General features: G+C 34.9%; 1 protein-coding gene across 4 annotated transcripts in view; it reads right to left on the bottom strand.

The window, feature by feature from the left end:
* Positions 1-27,723, bottom strand: part of Liprin-gamma (liprin protein kazrin) — a 463,459-nt gene that overhangs the window by 339,573 nt on the left and 96,163 nt on the right. Inside the window, exon 1 of one of the 4 annotated variants that reach the window (XM_085815046.1) lies at positions 2,582-2,671. The exons of the other annotated variants lie outside the window; for them this stretch is intronic. The gene's annotated coding sequence lies outside the window, so the exon portion shown is untranslated. Of the gene's footprint in view, positions 1-2,581; positions 2,672-27,723 lie in introns of those variants that run through there. 4 annotated transcript variants of the gene reach the window in all.

Genomic DNA, 27,723 nt, shown 5'->3' with positions numbered 1-27,723 from the left:
AGTTTTAGTTTGGCTATTTCCCCTTTCTCTGATAAAAAAATGCCAGCTGCTTTTAATAAATCACGGTTACTGGCTAAAATGTCGCGGACGAAAACGTCGCGGAGAAAACAACGCAACGGGCGAAAACATGGTCGTACAAAATATTGTAAGAAAAAAGAAAGGAAGGAAAAAAAACATCGCAGTTCTTAAACATCGTTGTCGAAAATAGAGCTTTTTAGAAACATTGCAGTTTTAAAACATCTTTGTAAAAAAAAAAAAAAAAAGAGTAGTAAAAAAAAAATAAAGCACCTACAAATAATCGTATGAAGAATAAAAGAATTTTGAATTTATGCACATAAAAAGGTTAATGACTCTTTTAAGAAGACGAATGAACCGGAACAAAATTATAATGCATATTACACGTTACTATAAGTTACTTACACATGCATATTACAAGTTACTTTAACGGTTATGTAAAACGGATAAGATTTTTAGAACGCGGTTTTAGGGAAAATATACCGTTCTAATATTCGTTTCAATGCCATAAGAAATTTAGCTATTAATTAAATTAATTTAGCAATTTCGATATGAAATAATTACTATACATAAATTTTAAAAATAGTAATAATAATAATTTGGATTGGGAGAGGAGGAAAAGAGCGAACAGGCAAGCAAACCAAAGACTACTATAACAACATATTTCTAAGAAAACTTGAGCCACTACAGCTCTGCCCTCTTTTTAACGAAACATGGTATGCGGCACAGCCCAGTGCCGATATCTTTTTTTAGATGCCTCACCAGCAGCGAGATATGACACGCAGATGGTGGGTAGATAACAAAGCAAGTGCAACAGCTGTAATCGAGTTATTTTATACATAGTGAAGTTATTCCAATCTCTTCCGATAAACCTCTTCCCCCCTTCTCCCTTCTTCTTCTTCAGAAATTCCAGACTAAAACGTAGGAAAAAAAAAGGCATTTAAAAAGAGACAAAAAGTAGGGTATAAAATATTTCGTTGCCAAATTTTTCTTCCGAAAATGGTAAAAATGTGGAGAAATTCTGCATAAGGTGCTTTATAATTTTCTTGCTGCGGACGCTTCTCTCTCTTTCTCTTTCAATTATTATATTATATTATTTTTATTTATCTTTAAAAAATTCGTGAAAATTTGTTGGCAACTTAGTAAACAGATAACTTCGGAATGAAAAATTGAATAAACCTTATTTATGTTTACAAACCTATCTACTGGTACTATAAAAGTTGCGTGATACTTTTTACTTCGAAACTGAGTTAGGAAAAATAAGGAAAAATATTCAAAAGCAGTTCACGGTATTTCGTATTTGCATACCTGAACATTTTTTATTCAGTTTCTTCTCTGTTACAAAACAACAATACACGTCAAATAATTTTCTCTAGAAAAATATATGCACCAACTTGATATTTACAGTGAGAAAACGTACCTTCGTCATCCGCTGACCTCGGCTGCCAAAAAATTTTTCTAAGAAATATATCTCTTTAAGTCAGTTATGTCTACGTTATTTCCAAAAATATAGAATGGAATAGTCACGCTTTAAAAACTTACTTTGAAAACAGGGACATTTTTTACAAAATACAGGAAAAATACATTCAATTTAATGATGAACATTATAAAATGTAAGCGCATGTACCTTTCTATAGAAAATTATTTGGCGCGTTTTGTCCCAAGCGGGAAACATACTTTATTTTTTTAAATGTGTTTGAGGAAAACATTAGACTAACAATAATCAAAGAATACAGAACGCTGTAGAACACTTTTGATGAACATTTCTTCCAATGTCCGTCCCCCAGCGACGGAGCGGATAAAACTCTTGATCACTGGTAGATCGAACGCGATTCAAATCCTAGCAAAAGGGGTGCCTGCTTGGGCGTTTTCGTGATTTTTTCCTAGTAGATCATGAATACGAGCTAATTTTCCTTTGGAACCTTTTCACGAAGGTATGCTATCTTTTAGGCAGATAGCCTAGTGTGCTTTATCGCAAATCTAATAATTCCAATTCAGTTATTTCCAATATATATTAAAATACAAAATGCGTGATTTTTCCCATATATAATGTGAGATTTTCTCGCAAATTCCTCCATAAATGTATCCGTTTCCTTAATTTGATTTTCATATGCTGATTCTAGTTTAACACTTAAAGCAGTTTTATAAACAGTCACGATTAACTCACTAGTTTCATTATTAATCTCCATGAATTAAAGATATAACATAAAATCATACATTTAAAAAAGTGTAGCTAAAAACAGCAGAACAAAATAGTAAAAAGGTGATTCGGTTACGTTGTGTGAATATAGCAATGCAAACCAGAGCTATCTGATCAAGGGCTTTTCTCAAGGCAACTGGCTTGCATTCGAGTTGCGCATATCATGAAGGCGATTCATGCAACCAGTCCGTTCGTCTGTATCGAAGTACCAGCATTCAGCGGTCTTAAAAATTTGACCACCGATGAAGCAAAAGTAAGAATAAAAAGACTTGATATGACAATATATCACCATAAAATTATCGCCATGTGGATACTTGACGCAATAATAGAAAGATTTATTTATTCAAGATATAGTCATGCACTTACTTCAGTACAGCGTCTGCGCACGAGGCTTGCAACAAATACTTCCTTCAAACAGCTATATTTTCCATTTTGTCAATGCATGAAATCTGAGAACTGAAAGCAATAAACAGATCGATAAAATTTCTTTCAAGCAAAAACGAAAAAGGGAGTAACGATCTATCTTTCTTACCTTTTTGCTTAGAAACGTTATGTCCCTTCAAACGCCAAACGTTTTACACTTTAAAGGTTCATGAAAAACGAAAGAAATCATCAACAACAATATTCTGCAACGACTGCATTTTGTTCCACATTTTCGTTGTAATTTAATAATGGCACTTTACCCGAATACTTGATTAAAGCACATATACATAATAAATGCATTTAATATCTTCGGTTAGCGAATAAACACTTTTTTTTTTAATTTCCAAGTCAGTCACCTTAATTGAGTAAGAGAGGAGCTCTCCCGCCAAATTAAATTAATTGCAAAACTAAAAAAAAAAATTTTTGTTTCACCATCTGCAAAGCATCGATCTTTTTCAAAGAAATCAACGCTTCGCGAGTTAAAAATACTGTCATTAAATAATTTTGTAAATTATGTAATAAAATCATGCATAATTGGTACGGGATGTCACGATTCCTAATTAAAGCAAAGTTATTTTTATATTTTATGTTTCTAGTGCCTCAAACAACCATTTTATTTATTTTTTATTACGGGGCTAATACTAGTAATAAATCTCGACACACAATTCGGCGTGGTCCACTGTAAATGTGTTGTTCCACTTTTCGTTCTAGTCTGTTGCCACTCGGAAAAACGTAAAATATTATTTTTTCATATTTAATCTGTCTCTTATTAATTAACAAACTAAACTATTTAAAAACAACAGATGCAGTTCCTAAGAATATTATTTCTTTTCAATCTGACTGATTTAAATAAAAAGGAAAGAAAACAATCTAAAATGTTTTCTGTGTTACCTTTTTTTTTATTAAATATCATGTTCTCCGCATCTAAACCATAAAATGCAATTCAACAGCAATATCACAAAATATTTTAAAAAGCATATCTTTAGAATTTCTGATACAAAGTGTCGCTCGCTGGAGATAATTTTTTCTTCGTGCGGTGTTGCCATTGTCCGTTTTGAAATCGTTGCTTTTCTTAACCCAAAACTCATAAATGCTTTACAAAATATGAAATAGATAATAAAACAAATTCTAAATTCCAAATTTGGGTTTCCAGATGCCCATATTCGAATGGAGAACTACGTTATTCAAAATTTGATGTCTCTAGGTAGCGTTGACATACAGATATTCACGCAATTTTTTTATTATTTAATTTCTTTAAATATAATACAGGGCTCTACCATTTGGTGGCAACAATTTGAAAAGTGAACCGACATTTATAGTGAATCAACGCAAAATGCCAAAACGAAATTAATAGCCCTTCTGGGCTAACGCCCTTTGGGCTAAAAAAATGCATTTAATTCATGATATGTATAATTTAAAACATTAACTATTTTTGTAGAATTATATTAAATATATTTTCATTTTTTAAATACATAGAATATAGATAACTTTCCCACCATGTTAGTCTAAAAGCGTATTATATCTTATAAAATGTTTCGCTATTCTCCCTGAACCACCTCTATCGATAATCTGTGTTGATAAACCATATTAAATTTTAAAACAACCCTTTTGATCGATGATTAAAATCTGAAACCTTTCAGACTATTTTTTTTTCTTTTATTATTACATGTATATTCTATTTTTCAATTTTACGTTTGTAAATACACTCTTTTGAAAAAAAAAAAAAAAAAAAAAAAAAAAAATCGAAGCACCAAAAAGGACTTGCGATAATGACGAAATTCGGTATGCAAAAATGCACATTTTGCAAACTATAAAACCAATAACAGAGACGGAAAATTTATCTATTTTTGTTGCTGGCATTGTAATTCCGTAAAGAAGTAACTAAAGATGCCATTACGACGATATCGAAGACCTAACAGACAACTAAACGACTTCGAACATGGTCGCATTGTAGGGTTGCGTGAAGTTGGGTGGTCATACCGAGCAATAGGCAGCCACCTGCAGCGTAGAGACACTGCTGTGCAAAAATGTTGGCAGCAATGATTGCTACAAGGAAATTGCCGACGAAATGAAGGCTCTTTACGCCCAAAGAGCACAAATACGAGGCAAGATAGGATGTTTGTTCGCCAGGCCCGAACCGCCCCAACGGTATCATTGTCGATTATTCAACGCACTACAGCCACGTCTATACTTCCTGTGGTTACGTCCACCATCTCACGGCACTTGTCTGAGACGGGTTTACGCTCACAGAGGCCTTTAAGACGTTTGCCTTTGACCCCATAACATCGGCGGAATCGTATGGAGTGGTGTCGCAGCCGATCATCAGGGCTGCCATCAGACTGGCATCGTATAGAGTTCAGAGATGAATCCCTCTTCACTCTTGAAGCAGATGACAACCGTGTTCGTGTCTGGAGAGGAAAAGGCCAGCGGTCCCAATCAGCCTTTGTTTTACAAAGGCATACAGCCATAACCCCTGGTGTGATGGTGTGGGGCGCTATTTCTTATGTCAGCAGGTCATCTTTAGTCATCCTCCGTACATCCTTAACAGCTCACCGATATGTTGATACCATCCTGCAGCCGGTTGCAATACCCTTCATGGCACGTCAACCTGGGGCCATTTTCCAACAAGATAATGCCAGGCCACATACCGCTCGCATATCTCTGGACTGTCTCCGTGCGGTTTGATACTCTTGTGATTTTGCTGGCCAAGGGAGCTCTTGCGTTGTCTGAAACATGGTAGGCCGCCAGATTCGGGCACCTCAAAATATCGCAGATCTGGAGCAGCAACTGATGAACGCCTGGCAGAATGTGTTGCAGGATGACATTAGGAACCTCTACCACTCTTTGCCTCGAGGAATTCAAGCATGTATTTCCGCCAGTGCCGGTTCGACCAACTACTAATTTGAACAATGGGTGATTGTGAGCTGTGAACAGGTACTATGACCTTGATTTTTTAATCATTTTATTATCTGTGTATGAGCTCTACACATATTCAATTTCATCAAAAAGAACCACTTCCTTCATGGTGCTTCGATTTTTTTGCAAAAGAGTGTATTTTATTTGGGTGGCGGACGTTTCAAGCATAAATTCCTATCTTGTTATATGTGAAAGAGAATTTGTATACACAAAATAAAAGCTTCCAAAACATCACATTTCGCCAATCCCAAATTATTCGATTTCGCGATGGTTAGAATTACTTTCTTAATGCAAAATTATTACAGCCTTGGCCTACTTTGAAAACCTACTTTTAAATTTATTCTTCTTTAAATATGTGGCACATAATATTTCTATTCCTTAATTCAAAAACACGTTGTGAAATGTATGACATTAAAATTTGTAAGTGCAAAACTACCAACATAATTAATGGCAAAGGAAGAACCATCATCATTACTTCTACGTGGAAAGACGATTCCAAACGAATAGTCGAAAACGGTGCGTACTGTTTCTAATGTTTCTAAAGTTAAATCGCTGGTAACAAGAGAAAATCCGCCAACGTAGAAATCAATCGAAAAGTCTTCAAATACTTTTGTAGAACTATAAATAAAAGAATAAAATCATCATAATTTAGACATTAGAAAAGGTAAAAAATATAATGTTCACCAGATATTGCCGAAGCATATGGCTCAACGCAGAATAATTTGTAGAACTATCGAGCAGCAGATAAATGGAAATACCTTCTAACCCGTGATGAAGCACGGCTTTACCAAAATGACTGCAGCCGAAAAAAGATTTATTTGTTATCGAAATCGAAGAGAAAAAAAAAATATAAACCTATTTCTGTCAATGCAAAGAACGTTTCAATAAGGGGTCTATGGATGTCACAGAATTCTCTTACAATGGAAAATTAAAATAAGAGGGGAAAATATTAAAATTCGACTCAGCGTACTAGCAACATAAAGTTTTAGGTCGAATATTCACAAGAAGAATTTCATTTATTTATCCAAATAACTTTCAAAGAATGAAACGTCATTAAGACAAAGCAATAAAGTCATACTTCGAAAAGTACCATTGCGAAAATAATGGAGAATGATACAGATATTGCATTCCTGTAAAGACTACTGACGTTTCACCGGAGGACTATCACGCTTTTGGCTTCTAGAAAAGAGCTCTTTCTAAGCGCAAACCCACAATGCCTAATGGGCTTGGGAAGTAGTGGAAGATAAATTAAAATCAATGCCCTTGAAAATTTTATGAAAAAATTTCCAATCATCGAAATCACAATGCAGATTCATGGCCGAGAGAAAAAGCTATCAGATTGAACATTTGAAAAAATACACTGTACATATTAAATGTTAATTAAATGGCACTGAAATCCTTCTAAAATATGTAAGCATTCTCTGTATAAGAATCGATAAGCTAAATCTGAAAGTGAATCTGAAAGTATCAACATCAGAATAAAAGAGGAACTAAATATGTTCTATTAAATGCTGTTATATTACTTAAACCCACTCCCAACACACAATAACATTTATAACTGATAAATTAATAATCACTGCGAATACGAAAACACTGCCGATTAAAATAGTAAGTTACCCCACACGCGCTTCCTGAAGCCGCACTTTCCTCAAACATACACATACATATTTATGAATGATCGTGTTATCTGACATGTCTAGAGATAGATTGATGAACGTAGCATCCATAATATCGTTAAACTGGATACCATTATGCATTATGGAAATTCGAGGAACAAATTAACACTTCAAGAAGTTACGTTTGACTTGGCAAAGCCTCTGTAACTTTGTTAAGACACGACTAACGCCGTTTGAAGAGCTTCGAAGGAGTCTAAAGACTTGTTTCCTAATTCGATAACCCCGCTGCTAATGATTTCTGTGACACGGTTCACTAAGATTCATGCTAAACATGCAAAGATATGATTAGTGTAATATACCATGTCATTATCTTTCACAACAGACGTGTGTGGTACGATAAAATGGAACTCTAGTGATTTTTAAAAACATTTACGAGTTTGTTTCTATATATTTAGCACACACCTTCTCCTATCAACCAACAAAAGCTTATTAAATATATATATAGGTTGAATGTTTATTTGCGGGTGTGTGTTTGATTTATACAAATCTACAGTTTTATTTCGATCTTGACGAATTTTGCACACTTTATCTTCAAAACATGAGAAAGGTCACTGTTTATATTATAATATTTCGAAAAACCATCCAACGGGGATCCACACTAAGGGTTTTTAGATTAGACGCCATTCATTGATCCGTTTAGTGAACTGAATGTTTGATTGAATTTTTTATATGAACAAATCATGTCCCATTAAATGGATTTGAATTCTTTTGACTGAATGAATTGTTCATAATACACCATATTCCATTCAATAGTCCATATCCATTGTTGTTCACTTCAATGGAATATGAAATGACTGATATGCTCATATAAATACTGAATGAATTGTTCAATTCATTCAATATGACATGACATATTGAATTGACATGACATTCCAATAAATGACATAACCGTTAACAAAGCAAGGATCAGTTCTTATTAAAATCATTATATGGCTCCCTGTTAGTTCTACAATTTTATTCGAGCTTAGTAAAATTTTGCACAATTTACCTTGAAACAAAATCGAAGGAAAATTGCTATCGATCTGAAATTTCAAGATAACTATACTTTTAAATAAAACCTCTTCACTCCACATAAAGCCCGGGCAATGTCGGGTACTTCCAGTAAATAAATAAAACTCCAACTGAAAACTTCAAATTGCAATCCAATATTTCGAAGAAAGGTTTAAATTTATGCAAAGAGCGGCTAATTTTTTTAATTAAAATATGTAAAAATGAATATAAAAATTTCATAAGCATTTCGATACATTTGAAGCAAAGAAAAGGATCTACAGAAGCCATGCTAGCAGCTGAGAAGAAACCAGCAGTTTGCAACACGGATAATAATGAAGTTATAATTTTTCTTTGTTTCTATTGGCGAATTGCAATTTTAATTTGCGAAATTTAACATCATTATTTGCTGAAAGACTGTCGTGTTATGTTGCAAGGAATTTTTTTTTCCTCCTTACCACAAGCTTTCGGAGTTGGAACCACGTCCGAAGTTTGAATCCCGGCGACAGCATTCAGGATTTCTCGCTTTCCTGACTTCGAAGAATTCAAATGACTCCATAGTGACGCCCAAACTATATAAAGTGGTGGACGATAGTTCGGCACCACCAGCATTTGGTGACGGGTCTCTTCTTCCCTAGTCGTCTTTGAGTGGGACAAATTGTATGGATTTTTATCACTCCTTACTAGAGATATGCAAATTCGCTCTGTTCTGGGATTGAATCAGAATTGTTCACTTACTGAATTGAATCAGTTCTTTTTAATCACTTTTAGCTCACAAACAATAACCTTGATGAAAAACATCAGAAAGCGGAGTTAACCGAGAGTGGTTAGTAAGGATGGAGCAAAGAGCGGTAAGAATCTAACGGGTAGTGGGATAGGGAATGATTAGCAGGCTGCAGCGAAGAGCAGTGGGATCGGCAATGATTAGCAGGCTGGAGCGAACAGCGAAAAGAATCGAACGAGCAGTAGGATTGGAAGAATCGACTCAATCAAACGGCAACTCCAAGAAGATTTTTTTAACCGTATTTTTTAGATTCCTTAATACTTTTACTCTACGTAGAGCTAACAATAAAATTCTAGAATAAAAAAATTTAAAAACATTGAAAAATGATAAAAACAACTCACTTTTAACACGGGAGAAATTTTTTTTTTTTTTTCTTCTTCTCTAAAATGGTAACCGAAGTTTCCTGGCACACTTTCAACAAGGACTCCGTTCTTTGGCGAATCAGGCGTTCGCTCGCTGAGTACAGTGAATCAGTTCGTGAACGAACAATACATCTCATGCCTACCCTTCCACCAAAAGTTCTCCAAGCCACCACTCCGTTTTCTGGAATCAACGCTTCACTCGCTCAATAAAGTGAATTGGTTTTGAATCAGTTCCGGATCGGATCATCCAATTCCATTCCTTACTGTCTGCTTTCGTGGTGTAATTGGCAAGCAGTCAAGAGGTTCCAAATTCGAATCGCAGGGAGTTCATTCTTGTTCTTTCATCTTTCTTGCTCCCGTAAATAAATCTAATGATTCTACAATGTACATACTAAAGTACCTGCATCATTAGCGTTACATAAGAACCACATTACATAGATATTAATTTTGAAATGATGCTATTCATAAAGATTTATTATATGCATGTTGTTACTTTTACGACAGAAAGATAAAATAACCAAATTAAAAAGAAAACTGATGGGGATATAGAAACAAAGTTGAGTATATAAGTGAAATATATTTTATCTTAAAATTATATGTAATGAAGATTTTAATGGGAAAGAAGTAGAAAATGAAGCTGAATAAACATATAGTTGCAGTCATAAACAGCTAAACACTTCTTTATTCCTAATAAAAAAATTATTTCGAACAGACGTAAACTGATGTAAGATACGCTCCCAGTCTTAAATAATTACATATGTATACAGTGAACCTTCTCGCAGCGACTATCGCCTTAAGACGACCACCTCTAAACTGGGCAGCTTTTCTTGGAATGAGCGGTTTTTCTGGGAAAGTGAGCAATTTTGCTAGGAACAACAGTTTTTCCCCCTACTTGAGAAGTGAGCAGTTTGGCTAGGAACATAAATTGTGAAGCGCAAGTGGACATTTTTTCTAGGAACATAAAGTGAAGTTTTACTGGCAGTATGAACGCGAAGAATCTCATTGAAACCCGCAGAATTGAGTATTAAAATGAACAGTTTTTCTATAAAAGTGATTAATTATTTTGGGAACATAAATTGTGGATTGAGAAGTTTTACTAACAGTGCGAGTGTGAAGAATTGCTTTAGTGAGTGAATGTTAATGTGAACAGTTTTTTGGAAGTGTGAATGTGAAGAATGTTTTCGATGAGTGAGTATTAGAGCAGTTTTCTAAAAGTGAGTAGTTTTCCCGGAAAAACAAATGCTGAAGTGTGAGTGTGAAGAATTGCTTCAATGAATGAACTCTAATGTGAGTAGTTTTTTTGGAAATGTGAATGTGAAGAATATCTTTGGTAAGTGAGAGTTAAAGTGAGCAGTTTTTCTAAAAGTGATTAGTTTTTCCAGGAATATAGATTGCCAAATGTGACTAAGCAATTTTTCTAAAAGTAATTTCTCCTGAACAGAAATTGTGAAGAAAGAGTGTGCAGTTTTTTTGGCAACATGAGTGTGAAGAATTGCTTTGATGAATGAGTGTTAAAGTGAGAAGTTTTTTCTGAGAATGTGAATGCGAATAATCTCTTTGGTCAGTGAGTGTTAAAGTGAGGTCAGCAGTTTTATTGGTAGTGTGAAAGTGAAAGATGTCTTTCCTGGGTGAGTGTAAAAATGAATAGCTTTTCTAAAAGTAAGTAAGTTTTCCGAAACATAGACTGTGAACTGTGTGTGAGTAGTTTTTCTGGTAGTGTAAGGATAAGGAATTATTTTGCTGAGTTAGTGAGCGTTAAAATGAGCAGTTTTTCTAGAAACATAAAATGAATAGTTTTTCTGGGAGTGTAAGTGTGAAGAATCTCTTTGTAAATTGGTGCGTAGTTGTTAAAGTGAGCAGCTTTTTTTACAGTGAGTATTTTTCAGGGAACATAAATTGTGAAGGGTGAGTGCATAGCTTTTCTGGCAGTGTAAGTGTGAAGAATTGCTTTGATGAGTGAGTGTTCAAGTCAGCATAGAGCGATTGCTTTGGTGAATAAGCTTTTTTTAGGTAATAGAGTGCTAAAGTGAGCAGTTTTTCTAAAATTGATTAGTTTTACCGGGAACATAAATTGTGAAATATAAGTGAGTCATTTTTCTGGTAATGTGGTGTGAAGAATTGCTTTGGTGAGAAAGTGATTGTTTAAATGAACAGTTTTTCTCAGAATTCCACTGTAAAGGATCTTTTTGATGAGTGCGTGTTAAAATAATCAGTTTTCACAACTAAATAGTTTTTATGGGAACATAAATTGACATTAGTATCGAACATCGCCTCCCTAAGAGGACCAATGCCACACCAGATCCGCAACAGATGATCCTCTTCGAAAGGGTTCATTGTATACGTACATAGCGTCACGCTCCATTTCCAATCACATGTAATTAATCACATGTCCCCCCATAGAAAATGTAATTACACTACACCTGTCAATATCCATGAAAAAAATTTTAAATGCGTTACACTGAAATTCTATCAAACAGTTCGTTATCAACCCGAGCTCACATCTCCCATAAGAAACCTTTTTTTAGGTACCCTTATCAGTATGACATCCTTCCCGTTGCTAATTTTAATACCACCCAACTCCCTGAAGATAAGTTACAACTGTTTAAATTTTAAAGCCTTCCGGCTTTACAGATATAAAAAATATTTAAAATAAAATATTTAAGAAACTTAGTGTTATTTGTTATTAATAATACGTTAACGCATAATAGGCAATATGCTCTTAATTTTTTTTTAAGAATATTCATTCCACGTAAATAATTACATCCACTCTAGAATGTAACATACACATTGCGAGTATTAATACCCGCTCCTAAGTATTAATGCTTTTATATACACAGTACACTCTCTCTAAGATGACCGTATACGATTCCAGACGATTTTGGTCTTCGATAGAGACGAAAAGAACTCGCATTTAACATCAAAACTTAAATGGAATTTATGAAATACTCGTCATTCACAAAAGTGGTTGACTAAATGACGTGATCATCACGAGAGGTTTACTGCATTTTTTAGTGGGTTGCAATAATGTGTGCCAAATGAAACAATTATGAAAATTTAAAACTGAATATCAAGAATCAAAATAATTTAAGACAAACGATTCCTTTTTCTTCTTCCATTTCTGAAATAGCAATATACAAAGACACCAAGAAGTTGCTTCCCCCCCCCATAGAAAATATAATTACACTACACCTTCTATTTTTTTTTTTTTTTTTTTTTTTTTTTTTTTTTTTCAAGTCAATATCCATGAAAAAAATTTTAAATGCGTTACACTGAAATTCTATCAAACAGTTTGTTTCGTTAATATGAAAGAAAGAGCATTTTATTGGATTCGTTCCCCCTTCCACCGGCCTGCATTTCCTGCCTAATCCAGTTTTTCTCCTCCAGTGAAGAATAACAAACTCAGAAAATTGTTGCTTTGTTTGCATCTAGAATGGCAACATAGGAGCCATCTGATAAGTCTCCTCTTTATTTATTTATTTTTTTTTTTTTTTTTTTTCTCTTTAGCGGCATACGGAGAGTTTTCAATTCAAAAAGCCATTCAGTAAAGCGTAAGATATTTAAATTTCAAATTTAATTCGTTTGTTACTGAGTAATAAACTAAGTCTAGGCAAAAAAATGCAGTTCTTCATTTGTATTAGTATTAATTAGTAGATCAACCTGTTAAATTATATTAGATGAACTCGTTGAAATCACTATAAATTTTTTTTTTTATTAGTAACTATTTTAGGCGGCTGGTCCGCAAGCAGCTAATCTGTTCAAAAGAGTGAGGATGGCTGGGGGCAAGCTTATGAAATAATGTAAATTTTCTTTCGCTCTATAAAACAATTAAATAAAATAAACAGGATTAATCACGTCAAAGCGCTCGATCTGCCTAAGGGAAATGATGCCTTCGTGTACGGCTTACTAAAGGAAACTGGGTCGTATACATGTAGCCAGCCCATTTGCTGGGGTTCGAACCCTGGACCGAACCACCGGTGTTCAGTGACTTTTCCGCTCGGCCGTTGAAAAGCAAAAAATGTAACTAAAGGAGAATCCTTTGGTGTTAATTTTCTCAGAAATGCTTTCCATTCGTGTTAATTTTCCTCAGAAAGCATTGTTATTGTAGGACTGAAATAAAAGTAATACAAAGTTTTTGAACTGAAATGACAGTAATACAAAATTTAATTCCCCCCCCCATGAAAAAAAGTCTGAAAAAGAAACAAAACTTTAAATGAGGGAAGAGGGGCCATTTTAATGGAAAACAAATTTAGAAACAGAAATTTTTCATTCAAACGAATTTAATCGGATACGAATACTTGGAAATTACTTCTTTCAATCATAATACCCTCTCTTCTTCCCACCCTCAGCATAGCAATAAGATTTCATACAATAACTTTCTATTTCCGGAGATGAGAATTATTCACAACTGCAATAAATTTCTTCGCAAAGCGCAAAGTAATTATTAATAAAGTCTAGAACTGAAAAGCGTTCGTCAAAAGTTGAGTGGAAAGAGGAGTATTTCCATTACTGATAGCCAATTTTAGAAGATTAAATTTTATTTTAAAGCTTAAAAAGTAAAGAAAACACTCTCGATATTCTCAAAATGCTTCCTTTTTATTTCAAAGACATTCGTAAATTTCACTTTCTAAATAATAATGCAAGTATTTCATGGAATAAATAACTTACATTTTCAAAGGTTAACTCTGAATGAAACAAAATCACAAAGAAGGAAATTCTTTAGTAAATGAAACTCAGCAACGCAAAAGAAATAAAATGCTATAATAATAGGAAATACTTTTTTTAAAGGGGTAAAAAAAAAGAAAGAAAGAAGAAAAGAAAGAAAAATCTGAAAGGTTTGATATTTTAATGTCGCACTAGAGAATTTCTTAAGTTTTTTTTTTTTTTTTTTTTTTTTTTTAATGCTCTCGCTGAGCAATTTAGCCATTTCTTGTTCTGCTAATCACTTCTGCTAATATATTTTTTTGTCTTTTTAACTTTATTATCAAGCATCGCTTTCTCCGTGCAATACGCCATATAAAATAAAGCGCAAAATAACAAAATATTTAAAAACCGCATATCTTTAAAATTCCCGATAGAGTGTCAAGGAATGCCACACTTTTGTTTTTATATTCGTTACATTATTTCTTTGAAAATTAACCACCTAAAAGAGTTATCACAAAAAAGAAAAAGTATATAATGATTTTAATTAGTCCAGCTCGTGTCATATCACAAAAATATTTAATACTTCTAATTCAACATTTCATGATTTAAATAAATTTTTAATTAAATCTCTCAGATTGAAACGTATAAAAAATATTTGGATGAGCTGCATTTATCCCTCCTTAGTCACTTCATTTACTACTCAATAATAGAAAGATTGAATTTTAAAGTTAAATATCTTACGCTTTACTGAACGGCAACACGCTGGTGGGTAAAGATTATAGATATTCTATCTGAGGCAATTGCAACACATAGCTTTCTAACAGCCGAATTTGTAGATTAAATTTGGAAAATAAGTATCTTACATTATGCCAAATAGTAGCACAGCCTGGAGAGATGGAGGTAATGTTTTTTCTCCAAAACAGTGTTGCCACTTCTTAATTTCAAAACGCTTATGAAAAGAAAATTAATTAAGTTTATGCAAAATATGAACTAAATCAAAACCAAATACAAAAATTCAAAATTCTGGTTTAAATGCCTACTTCGTATGGAGGACTACGCGTATTAAAAATTAGGTGGCTCTAATGCAGTTGTTTTTCTCAGTGCAAGAAACATACATACACATTCTTCATTATTTAATGTTTTTAAAAAATAATAAATGACGATAACATTTTTGGTGGCAATAATTTGAAAAGTGATTCGAACACGTTACTGTGATACTGACAAAAAGGAAGTTTGGAAACTAGTAGCATCTCCGATGCTAAAATGCTGGAAGGAAGAAAACTGGGTGTTATTACAACTATTAAAAATTATTTATACAGATTTAAAGATTTAGGTAGACTGTGATCCTTCTGCCCTTCACACGCATTCTACCAGTATTCATTATTTAAGCGTAATTTTATTAATTTAAATTTACTTAATTTTAAACTTGTGTGACTTGGGAGTAAAAATAACGAAATCTATTAACTGAATAGTCAAAATATTTCATCAATAGTGCAAATTATTATGTTCATAAATTTTTAAAAACCTCAACAACACTTTTATTATCTCTACTAAAAAGGGTGTTTACACATTTTTAGATTGATTTCGGGATCGTTGAATTAATGTTTAAAATATAAAAAGTACTTTTTTTTGTTAATGTTCAGTTTGACAGCTCCTTTTTTCCCCCTCTTTGGACTATAAGTTTGCATCGCAGTCTACATGACAGACGGGTTTCTCTTCAATTTTCCAGGGGTATTGGTTTCCATTCGTCATCCACAACTTTACACAGTCCATGAATCGTGGTGGGTTTGTGCTTAGAATGAGCTCTTTTCAAGAGACCACAACAGTCCATAGGTGAAACATCAGGGGCCTTCGTAGGAATACGTTGAAAAGGTATATTTGCAGTATCTATATCAGTCTCCATTCTTTCAAGGAATGCAGAGGCCTTGTTGGTTTATCTTGATGAATTTTCACTCGGAGGTCACTGGTATAAAGAAATGGAATTTCTTTTGTAGTTATCGGACGTAGAAACTTTTCTTAATAGTACGTTGAGATGATTTTAAAACTTTTTTCTGCTCTTCCGATTTTTAATTTTTCCGTTGTAAGAGATTTCTGCGACAGTCATAAACCTGTTACCGAAACTTCTTTGCATTGACGGAATCAGATTTGTATGTTTTTTATCTTCGTTTTCGATAATAAATGGACGTTTTTTCAGTCATTTAGGTAAATCTATGCTTCATCCAGGGTCACAGTATATTTTCATTTATCTCCTGCTAAGTAGTTTTCATACAGGATTCTACAAACTGTTCTTCATTGAGCAACATGGCTAGGCAAAAGCTGGTGAACATTATGTTTTTTAATTATTTTAAGTTCTAAACCTTGGTTTATTATTTTATTTAGTGTTGCTTTAGATGTATTTAAAGACTTTGCAACTGATTTCTACGGCGGCGAATTTTCTTTTGTTACCAATGATTTCAGTATAGAAACATTAAAAACAGTACGTATACCTTATTCGGTTATTCGTTTGGAGTTTTCTTTCCACAAAGAAGTAATGATGACGGCAAAAACGTAATTCTTAAGAATATTGTTACGAATTTTGCACATAGATATGTGATTTTAGTGCAATCACATGTGAAATCGTAGCATTTTTCTGTATAATGTAACACGAAAATCTAGAGAAGCGAAGCTTTCCGGAAAAGTAAGAATACAAGGCCAAGTATATTTAACATTGAATAAACTGCTATCTCGTAAATTTGGCGAGATATCGCCAAGCTGGCAGCCATTTGGCGACATTTTGGTCCGGCCCCTGTATTACCAGAATAGGTATTGTAATTGATGTCTTCTGTAGCAGGAAACGCATCCGGCCCTCATACGCTTTCCAGCAATTTCGAGACGCAGAAAATACTAGAAATCTCTCAGCAGACGCGAGGAAACTATATAAGACCGACAAGAGCATCAGTTCCAGAGTTGCTGCAGTAGTTGTTAGTTCAGCGTGAGTCGGAGTCTCCGGGTTAGCTTCGCTCTTTAGATGCCCTTTGCACTGAGTTTTGTTTAACGTTCTCAGTAGTTTGAGGTGTAACTACTGATTGTACTCTATGATTCTGTGAAGAGTTGTACGACTAGTTTTGTGGAAAGTTCCAGATCTCTGAAGTGTTTCTTTCGATAAAATAAATTTTATTAACCTATCATCGGAGCTGGATGCATTCAATCTATTACAAAAGCGTACTCAGGCAAGAATATTTTTTCTAGTTTTTAATCTGATTGATTTAAATAAAAATGCACTTTAATTATGAGAATTTTAATTAGAAATATTAAATATTTATGAAATTACGCTAGCTGGATTCATTAAAATCATCACATTTTTATTTCTAATAACTACCTTAGGTGGCAATAACTATCTTAGTTTGTGATTACATCTGTGGATAAATTTTGTGCAGAGAATTATTTGATCTCTTGTTCCCATTAAACTATATTATAAATTATTTTTTTACTTATAGTTCATTAATAATTTTATGAGTTTTAAATGAAAGCTTATTTGATAAAAACGATTTTAACTTTTCATTTTACTATTCTTATTAATGATACATATTCTACATTCGAATATTAGAATAAATTCTTCTGGCGCCGGTTATATTCACTTTCCTGTCGGGCAAGCGAGATAAAACTATTATTCAGGACGACTCCATCAAATCGATAAATACTTGGTGACATCTTTTAATCTAATTTTATGAGCCATTTTGTTGACTCTGGATTTCAAACCCAATTATTCTCAGTCTGCCATTTTTTATGAACGTTTTCGTAAATATTCACCACCCAATCTAAAGTCTGTACAAATAACTGCGAATCATCAGACGGCGAAAATTAATTTACAAAACCAAGACGGCTCAGATTTATTTATCTCTCTCATGCTGATAGCTGAAAGCAAAAATTGCTTCTTAAGAGTCAATTCTTCAACCCTTCCGAAACCTGTGCCAACGCCAGACGAGAATATTTAACCCCTAATTTAAACGAAATTACTTCACGTGATAAATTATGTTCTTACGCCTTGGCAAGCTTGAATATTACAGATGAACAGCATTTTGTAAAACACCTGGAGAACAAAAGCGAATGAACAGAAGAGGCTGTAATGATTCATTCTGATTCTAAACGCCGTACAAGTATTCATAATTGATTCCCTATGTAAATTCAGAGTAGCAGATGGTAAATTTATGTTTATATAATTGCTAGTGAAAATCATTTATGCATAATTCTCTCTTCTTCTTTCCAAACGGTAATAATCATTAGAGTGAAACTAATCCATCTTGTTCGCAAGTTAAAATATTGTCATATCAAGCACTACAGCGTCTGTTCAAACAATACAAATAGGACTTTATTAAAACAGTTTGAGGCACAGCGTTTTATTTCTCTCAAATGGATTCTCATATTCCTTTTTAGTTTTTCATGAGGGGGAAAAAAGTAATGTGAGACAGGTATAAGATCATATGGCAATCCTGGAAATCTAAGGCCCTAAAGACGTTAGGCGGCAATCAGATCCTGATTCGATTCTGATTTCTTTGTCCGTATTGATTTACAAATATAAGGATGTTGGCGTCATGCATACTTTTTAAAGAAGTAACTAATTTTTGTATATAAAAACATGAAAAATACATCTTTTATTATGATTACCAATTTAAATAATGTGATCAATATATTATAAAAGAAACTGAAGTAAATTCGCCAAATAATTTTAAAAAGCATTATGAAAATTGCCAGATTACAGAGTCGCTAAGTAATCGTCAAACATCTTGGTTCCGATTTTAGGCTTGCGCTGAAAATTTGGGAAAATAAAACTAGTTTAAGTAGATTTTCAAAATTTAAATTTCTGTCGATTTTGAGGGGATTACAAACAGGGACCTCTTCCTTAGAAGCAATAAAAGCCTACAGAATTTTTTTTTTCCCTTGAAAACCTCTAAGCCTCAAAGGAAACGCTTTGTAAGCCAGAGTAAAAAAGTCAGTTCTTGATAGAAAACTTTAATCTGATTGGATATTTCTGTTTGCACTGCAGCGTTTTGTAAGATTGTATGATGTGGATTAATTTTGAAATGACGCAGTTTAAACTGATATATTATGAACAGTTACTATTTTTACCACATAAAAGAGAAGTACGTAACTTAAAATGTTATAAAGGGGCTACTGCCAATTAAAATCAGAAATTCGTTTTAAATTTTTTTATCTTATTCTTACACAAGAAGTGTGTAAGAATTTAGGATGCGAGACAAGACAGAAATAATTTTAATCATGCCCGATCTTTGTAGACTGTGCTGGCATGTAGAATGCGTAATTGCGCAATTGCATTTAGACGCAGCCTTTTATGACTATTCAACTCACATATTATTTGTAGACAAAGCAATTCCTTAATAGCATATTCTGATTCATACATCTTTATGGACGTATCTGCACCCATTCTTCATCACCATTTTGCCTCTTTTCTACATCTTAAGACAAACGCATGTTAGCTTGAAGCAAGAAGAAAAGATTTGTTTTCTTAAATATAAGAATATATATGTCAACAACTTATACATGTCCCTCTTATATGTCAACAACTGTACCAAACATCTAAACCAGTGTTTATCAGCCGAATTATACCGAAAGTATTCCTCCAGATATCGCTAGCAGTTTGACCAGAAATTATAAATGGCTGTTCTAATATTATGCTTGAATTATTAGTAATTTCTATAGCAGAGGTTCCTGGAAAGATGATCATGGTTTCTAAGGGAAAGTAAACCCCCCCCCCGAAAAAAAAACCTGAGAGATAGCGTTTTAGATTCTGGAAGATACTTAAATGTATTCTGAAAATAAATTATGCTAAAGTCGTTGAACATTGGTAGCTCGGCCTGGTTTCCATTCCTGGTGTTTTCATGGGGTTTTTAGGCTGCATGGCCATTTTTGAGGTTTCCCTCATGTGTAACGTGGATATCAGCCAGTTTCAATTAAATTACAAAGTCCTCCAGGGACGCGTCCCTTACCTTAGGTAGAAAGCTCTCACATGGTTTGCCACAAACAAATAAACCAAACCCAATCATTTATTGCGAGGAAACATTTTCCTTACTAAAGCCTAAATAATTAAAAATAGTTGGTTGATTATTTAAAGGTAATTGGTTGATATTTAAATGTAATTGGTTGATATTTAAATGTAATTGGTTGATTATCTAAAGGTAGGTGGTTCATTATCTAAAGGTAGTTGATTTGAATATGGCAAAGCATTCGGAGGCTATCTGCCTAACAGGAAGAATACCTTCGCTGCGGACAGTCTAAGAAAACTAATCCGCAGTCACATTAGATATGGAGAAAACCTCGAAAGCACACATTTAGCCAATTCGTTTTACCACGTTTCGGACTAAGGGTCCAACGGGTCCGTTCACTCGGTTCGAGACGCCCGGACAAGCTGCTCGAACAGATGTAAATTGGCCTTTATCCACTCTTCCATCGGGGTTTCCAACAGCAGAGGTATTTCATTCGGAAATCGTAGTAGGTATGAAATAGACTAGAATATTTGAACTTATTATGGCGACATCTCGCTAAATATCGCTATGTGTCTAGGGTGGTACCTCTTAATCTAATCACTTCTTCAACAACAAACTTCAGTTTACAAAATGATATGATAAAAAAATACGTTAATTAAGTATATATTTGCTAAATTTTATGAAAAATTTACATACATTTAAAAACTTTCGCACTAATTTCCATAAAAATCCATTCAGAAACAAAAGTAATTTGCCACCAAAAAACTATATTCTCCTGAAAGAAAATGGAAAAGAATCAAGTCTCAATGAACAACCACTCAATGTATATAAATCACGGAAGCTAACGATACTGAATATGGTCTAAAATTCATCAGAACTGACGGCCTAAATCAGTTATTATATAAAAAAAGAAAAAAGTACACAATGATTTCAATGAGTTCAGCTAGTGTAATTTCATAAAAATATTTAATATTTTTAATTACGGATCTCACGATTTGAATGCATTTTTATTTACATCCAGATTAAAAAGCAGAAAAAGTATTCGTAAGAACTGTGTTTATTGCTTTTAAATCACTTAACCTAACAACAAACAAATTAACTTTGAGAGTTAAAGACCTTATGCTTTACTGAATGGAAACACTTTGACGCGTGGAAGACATTTAATTCAGGCAAAACGTTACTTTTAAACCATTCAGTTTTCCGATTAAAACTGAAAGATAAATAGATGCCTTACATCTTGCGAAACGGCAACAGTCTAGCAAGCTGGAGATAAAACTTCTTTGTTTCGAATAGTGTCGTCTCTACTTGCTTTCAAATTGCTGATTATACTAATCAAAATTTCAATCAATTATTATGAAATATGAATTAAATCAAAATCAAATTCAAAATTCGTGGTTCGAAGCGTCCATGTTTGTGCGAAGGACTATGTGTATTGAAAATTTGGTGGCTCCAGGTAGCATCGTTTCTCCACAATGTGAAAAACATACACACATAAATATTCTTCATTATTTAAAAATACAAATGCATGATTGCTATCCCATTATGTCCTAGTCTCGAAGCAATGATGAGGACATCCAATTTCTTGCTTGTGAACTTCGATTCGAAAAGCTCCAGTCGATATCCAGTTCATCGATTTCCCAAAATTGTTGATAAGAGAGCAAAGTAGGCGAACAATTGACGATTTCTGAAGATTCTTAACAAACGGATGCAGAAACCACCAAAAAAAAAATTGCGATTTTGCAGATTCCATGACTTTTTTTATATGGGAACAGCACGTTTCCCCTTTTTTATGAAACTTGTCCATCTTTCAGCACCTGGAGGTAAAATTTAACAACCCACAAGCAGGTCTCAACACATAAAACAGATATTCTTTAAGTGTTTGTTAGTATAAGGATAAAAACTTTGTCAAAAACATTTTTAAGAGAAAGGCCTGGGAAGCAACTGAAACAGCCATTTGTGAGCAAACCAACCGTGAAAGCGACCATTACGGAAAACGATCCACAATGTTAATGACATGAATTCGAAGTTGTAAGCGTTTTTCATACATTCCCCCCATTTATTTGACAGCTTTCGGATAAAGAGAAGCTTAAAAAAAAGTACCAAGTTCTTTGAAACATTTTTTTCCCCACCGCTACGTTTGAAAAGTGGTATCTATCAACTCAGCGCACCTGACTTTTTTGTTACTTTTTTTGGCCATTTTTAATAGGCGGAGCAAAGAAAGAACAACAAAATGTCTATCTTTATCGGTTCATCCTTTGAAATCTCAACACCTCATTACAGAATTTATCGCTGCGTAGTTTAGTAAAAGGGAACGCATTTTTTAACCAATATTTCTGATTTTTCAAATTAGGTCGCCAATAATTTATTAATTTCGCATCCTGCCAGTGTGAATAATCAGGAAATTATTTTCAAATAAAATGCTTAATTCATTGCCAATAATAACGATTATAACTGAACTATTACAAGGGTCTGTCACATTGCAGAAAATCAGAAATTACCACAATTGCAACCCAATGTTTGCTTGTTTTTTTTTAACATTTTTAATGCCAGAAGTTGTTCAGTCTCGGAAATCGCTCTTGTGTCCAAATTCAAATTACTGCCACCAAATGTTATCGCCATGAATTATTAAAACAAATCATGATGAAGAAGAAGAATCTTTTGTACGCATGCATATTCCTCGCATTGAGGAAAACAACTACGTTTCAGCCACCTAATTTTTAATACAAGTAGTTCTGCCCCGAACATGGTCATCTCGAAACCCGAGTTTTGAATTCCGAATGTGTTTTTAATTTATTTCATATCACGTACAAACTCAAGGAACCGAAAGCGAGAAGTGGAAACACTATTAAAAATAAATAAATAAAAAGTCTGCGACACGTCAGAATGTTGCTATTTGGCAAAAGATAAATTTGAGGATTAAATCTTTCAATTTTAACCCACAAATTTAACTATTTGAAAACAATGTGTTGGCCCAAAAGAAACGACATCAAGGAGAACATCATCAGAACTGAATAAATCTAGTGTATAAACTTCTTGAATTTTATTATAGCAGAGTTCTAGCACTTATTAAATTATACACATTTTCTGCTGCACTTCATTTACAATTATTTCCTCGAATTTCAATAGAGATATATATATCATGCAAATCAATACAGTTCTCACTTTGGGCCAAGGCACAAATACATAAAAACTCAAAATATTTTCATTAAAAATTGTAAAATATAGAAGAACCTACAACACCAAACAGTTAAAGAAAAATAGTTTTTGCAATTAAAATTAAGAGTTTCTACGGGAAAAAAAAAGCAATTCGGCCAATACACAGAAAGGCAAAATTTCGATGCAAAAACCTTTAAAGTTAACTTTCTCTACACTAGGGCAGGTGACAGGTGACAGTAAGGGTCCGGACATCCGGGCGGCTTTCACTGACTATTCGGGTACTGTCCAAATGTCGCTACTGTCCAAAAAAAAAAAAAAAAAAAAAACATTACCAAACAAGCGCTGAATGTTGGAAGACAGACGTATTGCGGATACTTACAATACTATTTGTTACTCCTAGTAATTGTACGTTTTACATTTTCAAGCACGTTGAACGTTCCAAACATAGCATCAAACATTGAACTGCAAGAAAGTAGTGCTACGCTGAATTAAGACAGTAGCAATACATCGTTATACATTATACATTAAATAGTGCATTCGATATATTAATACATACAATACATTAATAAAAGTTTCTAAATTCTACATACATATTGCAGAGCAATGCCTGCGCATATTATACAACTTATAACTATATAAAGGTATCTTACATTCAAAAGTAGTGCTTATTAATTATACATACCTTATACATGCTTATTAATTATACATATATTGTATATGCTTATTAATTATACATATCACGATTTCAAGTTCATTAGCCATTTAACCAAGCTTTAGTACTACTCCGTTATGCACTAAGCAATATTAATACATTACATATATTAATAATACGTTCCCAAACCTCTACTAACATATTACAGAGCAGTACCGGTGCATATGCGTCTAGTAACTATACACAGATGCGTTACATCGAAAGATAGTGCTTATTGATTACACATATTAATTATACATACATTATACATACTTATTATTTATACATACATTATACATACTTATTATTTATACATACATTATCCATACTTATTAATTATACATATATTGTACATGCTTATAAATTACACATACTACGACTTCAAGATCGTTGAACATTTAAACTAACCATTAATAATAATTAGATACTTCGGGACAGGTGACAGGTGACGGAGGACGGGAACGCCTGAAGTTTAACAGAGGTTAACAGGCATATGTCCCGCGTCCTCCCCTGGAGTTTATTTAACAGTTATAAGTGTGGATACATGGCCATACAGGGGCAACTGTTTAACATCTGGCATTTGAAGTACATTTGAATTAACATACAGGCACGGTAAAAAAAAAAAAATAAATAATAAAAAAAAAAAAATAAAAAAAAAAAAAAACTTAATAGGTTATAACAAAAGAAGAAAATTAAACACCTAAAAATGCTGTTCAATTTTCTTCTGCTCCATATGCAGTCAGAGATTAGATGGTAGAGCATTAGAGTGCATATGTCAGCGCGCAAGTAATGCATGTAAGCCCTATTACTCTGGTTGACAGAGGTCTTAGCCATATGCTGCAATGGTGGTTATTATTTTGCAGATTTTATTTATGGCCGCTCTGTTTTTGGCTAGGAACTTGTGAAATGCTGAGATATTGGCTGGTATCGGGAAGTGGAACTGTTCCGTGAGTGGGCACTGAAAGATGTAATGATCCGGTGACCCCTCACCCCCGCAAACACAGCGATCCGTGGTTGAGATGGTGCGGCGGTAGAAGTAATCCGGGAAGGGACCATGACCAGTAATGAAGTTGGTAAGGGGAGCAATTGCCATAAGGCGCTCCGTGGTTACTTTTGGCAAGAAGCTATGCGCTCTTCTTCCCGTGTCGCCCTGATCCCATTCTCTTTGCCACCACTGGATAGCGGCATTTCGCAGTTGACTTTTTAGGAAAGATGGTGGTGCTGATACTGATATCGGTCTGGCATTTTGGTTCGAAGCAGCCTCTTTAGCGAGTTCATCCGCTGTCTCATTACCCATGTTACCTGCATGGGCTTTAATCCATACTAGGTCAACATGTGCGTGCCGATTATCTTTTAGGATATGCTGCAGTCGTATGATCAGCGGGGAGGCGTGACTATGTTTGTCAAGAGCGAGCAGTGTCGACATACTGTCTGTATAAAGCTGCACATGTGTGATGTTGTTGAGCGCCACGTATTCAATGGCAGCTGTTATGGCAACTACTTCTGCTTGAAAAATGCTATTATTTGGTTTGAGGTACCCTTTCCAATGGTGTGCAGCATGGCCTTGCCTGTAGTATATAAAGGCACTACCTACACCCTCAGCAGTTTTCGAGCCATCTGTGTAGAACGCGTGCATATTAGGGTTTCCTTCTGGTTGACTTCGTGACGGTTTGAGGATAGTGTGAATGCCTAGTCCCTTGTGTGCTGGATGCGTGTGGAGAGGAGTACATGGATGTTCGTAATTTGCAGGGCTATGTAAGGTGCCTGCAAAGGTTGCGTCTTTCTGTAGATGTATTATTTTAGTATATGTGGCCTCTAGCTCCGCTTGGATATGAAGTGGTATGATGCCTGCCAAGGTGAGTGCTGCATAAGTTGCAGTGGTGCGGAAGGCTCTGCATAAGCCTATGGCGAATGGGCGCTGTAGTGATAGGAGTTGCTTAACCTTGCGTGCGGTCATGGGTTGTGCCCATATAGCTGCCGCATAGAGTGCCACCTTCTCAGCTACAGTTTTATAAAGTACCTTTTGAATGTGGGGATTCCGTCCCCAGTTCCGGCCTTGGAACTGTCGTGATCTCCTGGCAATTGCAGATGTTTTAATCTTTTGTGCCTGGATATGCGGAAGCCAAGTCAGACCTGGGTCCCATATTACCCCAAGGTATCTTAAAGTTTTTACGACCTTAATATTCCGGCCTTGTAGTTTGATACATGGGCTACGTGTTGGATTTGTACCCTTTCTTGGAAAGATGATAGCAGTGGACTTTGTGATGGATATTTTGAGTTTTAGCTCTTCGCAGAGGTTGGCAAAGATAGTGCATGACTCACTGCCATGGGCTTCAAGCTCAGCGCGTGTGCGGCCTCTGACCAGTAATGCCGCGTCGTCCGCGTATGCAACTAACACAGTATGTTGTGGCCACCTTGCCTTTAAGACTTTATTAAAGGTGAGGTTCCATAGCAGAGGCCCTGCACAAGACCCCTGTGGACATCCTCTCACTTGTGTTATTGAAACAGTACTACTGTTGTTAGAGATCATCAGTTGCCGGTCTGCCAGATAGTTGTCCAGAACTTGATAGATATTTCTTGGGCATCTTGCCTCTCTGAGGGCCTGCCTGATGGCAGTCCACCAGAGGGTATCAAACGCACTTTGCAAATCTATCGATATAAAAGCCGTCTGGTAGACCTGCGATTTGTTCTGAATTATGACTTCATGGATTCGCTGCAGGGCATGAATGGTAGAACTGCCTTGTTTGAAGCCAAATTGTCTTGGGCTAATGCTTTGGTATTGATGTAGATGAAATTTTAGCCTGTTGACGATGAGCTTCTCGTAAATCTTTCCCATCGCCGACAGAAGGCAAATTGGCCTAAAGGAACTCGATACTAGGAGGTCTTTATCCTTTTTTAAAAATAATACCACATTGCCTTTTTTGAAAGCTGTGGGGAATATTTTATAATGCAGAAGCTTGTTGTAGTATTTATGGAAGTAGGATGGTCGTGCCTGATATGCAACTTTGATAATTGCGTAATCGAGTCCGTCTGGACCCGGGGCCTTTTTTAGTGGCAGATACCGGAAGATATTACGTATCTCCTGTGCAGAAAACTGTATATCGTTCGGTGTGCATGGCGAGCTTGTATCTTCTCTAATTTGCCTCTGTTCTGAAGTATCTGCTTGTGTATCATCTGTGGGAAAGATAGCATTTAAAAGTTCCTTGGCGGTGGAGGCCGCTACGTCCATAGTATGTGGTGCTGTTGGTTGAACTGGTACTTGCGCTGGTTGGAAGATCTTCTGCGTTGCCAGTTTGTGTAAAATTCCATATAGATTACTGTTACTGGTGCAGTAAGATCTCCAGCTGTTAATTTTAGCTTCAAGAATTGCTTTCTTGTAGACGGCCCTTTCTTGCCGAAAGGCCGTAAGGATGTTGGAAGCTACAATTTCATTGGTAGCAGATCTGAGGCGACGGCGCAGAGCTCTGCACCTCTGTTTCATCTCTCTCAGTCTTCCCGTCCACCAGAATATGCCTTGGAGTTTTTTGGCGGTCCTTGTAGGGAGGATCTGCTGACATATTTGTCTGAGTAATGACAGAATGCAGTCTGTGTAATCATCCAGTTCTTGGGGGTTGGTAAGCTCTTCTAGTATGTCTTCTTCTCTGATGAGCAGCTCCTGAAAGCCATTCTTCAGTCGTCGTATCTTTCCGCCCGGTAGTTTGAATCTCTGAAGGATATTAATGCTGGCTTCAAGTGTTAGTGTGAAGTGGATGTATCGATGATCTGAGTTACTCTCATCATCTAGAACATCCCATGAGCTAAAGTTGTTAGCAAAATTAGCAGTTGAGAGTGTAAGATCAGGCCATCCTTTATGATAGGTATTGTCATAGGTTGGTTGTGCCCCTTGACTAT

Source organism: Stegodyphus dumicola, chromosome 4 (assembly GCF_044657685.1).
Source record: "Stegodyphus dumicola isolate Sdum_Otavi_A_Nest chromosome 4, ASM4465768v1".
In the NCBI taxonomy this organism is placed as follows: Eukaryota; Metazoa; Arthropoda; class Arachnida; order Araneae; family Eresidae; genus Stegodyphus; species Stegodyphus dumicola.
Note: the sequence above shows the minus strand (reverse complement) of the source record. Positions and strands in the feature narration are given on the sequence as shown.